Below are 3,126 nucleotides of genomic sequence, written 5' to 3' on the forward strand. Positions count from 1 at the left end.
TATTATATATATATATATATATATATATATAAAGGTGCGAGGTGACACTGGATGTAGTACCGCAGATCTCGCCACATGGGTGCGCTGTTGTACTTTCTGCCGCGCCACAGTACATTCTTTCTCTGTTCGGCTGTTTAGTGTGTACCACGCGCCGTCACAGTTTCTGTCACACACTTAGACAACGTGAATACAGAAACCGGTTGTCTTAAAGGCACGAAGAAACACCTGAACGAGCGGAGACGAGCTGCTGGCCGGTATCTGACTCGGGTCTCACTCTGAGCACATCATTGGTTCCGTTGACATCCGTTACCATACCGCACTGATGACATCTTATTTAAGCGCGCAGCAGACGACAAGACAAGAAACCCGTGTTATCAGGTGAGAGCCTTGGTTCAACAGCACTAAACAAAGTCTCTCCATTTCTCTCTGCCACTTCCTCTATCACCGCCTCTTCACTCCTTTAAATAAAAATGGGGGGTTTCAAATTGAATTTGCAGCCGTGTGTCTCAAATCACACCTATAGGGTTTATGCAAGGCACACACACTCACTCGCTCACACACAGTCATTAGTACCCAAATGACCTGCTGTGACAGAACTGCAGTCACACTTTTGCATTCTGCTTCCTGCTCACTGGCCCAGAAATTCAATCTCCCCCATCATCCATCTCCGTGTGTGTGTGTGTGTGTGTGTGTGTGTGTGTGTGTGTGTGTGTCTTGAATGCAGGTGTTAATGTGTTTTGTGCCTTATCTCACTCAACCAAACACACTACATAAAAAGTATGCAGCTCAGAAAGAGCAAGAAAGAAGGGGTAGACTGCAGTGTTCACTCTTCTGTTTCACTGGAGACAGGAACAGGTAAAGTTGTGAGTATGAACGTAATGTCTTCATTTTCAAAAGCCGATTTGAGACTTACAAAAAGAAATATGCTCTGAAGTTTAACAGAGGCTGTTTACCACAAAATGCTTCCCTGGTAATGTATTCTCGCAGCTTCGTGCTGTTCAGAGCTGTCTCTCTTTACTAACTGCTGTTAATTTGGCATTGTCTAATAAACTGTAGCTCATTGCAACTGTGAAGATGAATATAATATGTGTGAGATTGAATGTTTTGATTGGCATCACTGATGCTATTTACAGTAGGCTATGTCATTTGTTCTTTTGTGTCTTGTACTCAATCACAAAGGCACAAGTTCGAATATGCTTAACCTCTTAAGGAAATAATATTACTCACTTAAGTCAGGGTAGCTCCATATAATGTTTGATTGGAATGAAATTGAGGCTGTGAGGGACAGAAGTACAGTGCGTTCATTGGATTGTACTGTCGTTTAACAACATGCCGAATGTTCAGCTGACCAATGGTCTTTCTGAAAGTGGACAAAAACTCCTTAAAACAGTTTTGAAAGTTGTGAGCACGATCTAGGATCTTTATACGGTGCGTGACATTGAAAAGACGGTACAGTCCATCCTCACAGCCTCATTTTCATCCTTGTTAAATTCAATATGGTGTCTAACCCGATTAAGGTCTATAGCAACGTCATTCCAGTCTTGTTATGTGTTTTAAATGTCACTGCAGTATTACATTTGTACTGCATTAGCTAAAAAAAATGTAATTTAAAACATTCCAGTGAAAAGTCTGTCGTCATGTACTCATTACATTTTCATTTACTTGTCATTTTCAGTTTGGCGTTGGACACAAATGGATTTCCCCCCCAAATATTTGTAAACTGTGGATCAAATAATGACAAAAGCACTATAGAAGTAGCCAATTTTATATAATCATTATATTCAAGCTTTTCTGAAGTCAAATAATAGCTTGGTGTTAACTACAAGTTTAACATCAGCATCAGAGATGTCAAAAAAGGCGTATATAATTTATATATAATAGTATATTGATTTACTGTCACTTTTGATCATTTTAATGCATCCTTGCTGAGCATAAGTATATGAGTATATAAGAAAGATGTGACAGTAAAACATCTGTAATACTACAAAATATTTCTACTTCAAATAAATGCTGTACTTTTTAACTTTATATTGAGCAAAGAATCCTGACAATTCTATCACAGTTTCCACAAAAATATTAAACAGCAAGTTTTAAACATTGATAATAATAAGAAATGTTTTTCGAGCAGCAAATCAGTATATTAAATGTGACAATGAAGACTAGAGTAATGGCTGCTAAATAATATGTGAGGTTTGTTTAAGTAAATGATAAATATATAAATGTATTTAATGGCAAAGAGCAGCATGAACAAGTTAATATCTGATTCAGATTTATTTATTTTTTTGGGTGATTTATTCCTTTAAAGGTTAGACGCTGTATTAAAGTTAACAGATGAAAATTAGGCTGTGAGTGGGTAGATTTACAGTCTTTACACTGGAACACACTGTATAAAGGTCCTAGATCACGTAATTTTTTGAATTCACAACTTTCAAAACTTTTTTTGTCTACTGAAAGTCTCTGGTCAGCTGAATATTCGGCATGCTGTTAAGCGACAGTACAATCCATTGAACGCACTGTACTTCTATCCCTCAAAGCCTCAATTTCATTACTGTCATAAATTAAATATGGCACTATTCTGACTAAGGTAAAACTCATATGGACAAACATATATGAGGGGACATATTCCCTCGACCAGTTCATAATCATGTCTACACCCTTAGTAGTAATTATGTCTTTGCACCAAATACCACAAGAGTATCATTTTTAAATGACAGACCATCTGCATTTATGCTTACAGCCCCTAGGGAGAGTTGTTCAGGTTCCTGCACCCCACCCAGCCTTTTCCCAAATAAATAATCATTATGCACTGACAGTTTTTTTTTTGTCTGTAAAAAAGAAAAAGAAAAAAATCAGCGGCTGATGTTGCATTTTTAGCATTTATTAAAATAAGTTTGAAGTGCGATACACTTAATATGAAAGGACCTTGAAACACTAGTGTTAACAGCTTGTGCTAATTGGCTTGGAGTAATTTGTTTATCCAGCTGTACAAATACTAAGACACGGGGCCACAGGGACACCGTGTCTCTCCGAGTAGAACGAAAGGACCGAACACAGATTTCGGAGTTTGTTGCCATCAGAGGTGTAAAGTATTGGAGTAAATGTAATTAGTTACTGTACTTGAGTATC

General features: G+C 37.7%; 1 long non-coding RNA gene across 3 annotated transcripts in view; it reads left to right on the forward strand.

Moving 5' to 3' along the window:
- Positions 1-123: 123 nt before the first annotated feature.
- Positions 124-3,126, forward strand: part of LOC107746249 (uncharacterized) — a 64,290-nt gene continuing 61,287 nt past the window's right edge. For all 3 annotated transcript variants that reach the window (XR_001640672.1, XR_001640671.1, XR_001640670.1), the window contains exons 1-2: positions 124-378; positions 725-855. This is a non-coding gene — a long non-coding RNA (uncharacterized LOC107746249). The remainder of the gene's footprint in view (positions 379-724; positions 856-3,126) is intronic.

The sequence above is a fragment of the Sinocyclocheilus rhinocerous genome, unplaced genomic scaffold, assembly GCF_001515625.1.
Source record: "Sinocyclocheilus rhinocerous isolate Xijiao unplaced genomic scaffold, SAMN03320098_v1.1 scaffold3060, whole genome shotgun sequence".
Lineage (NCBI taxonomy): Eukaryota > Metazoa > Chordata > Actinopteri > Cypriniformes > Cyprinidae > Sinocyclocheilus > Sinocyclocheilus rhinocerous.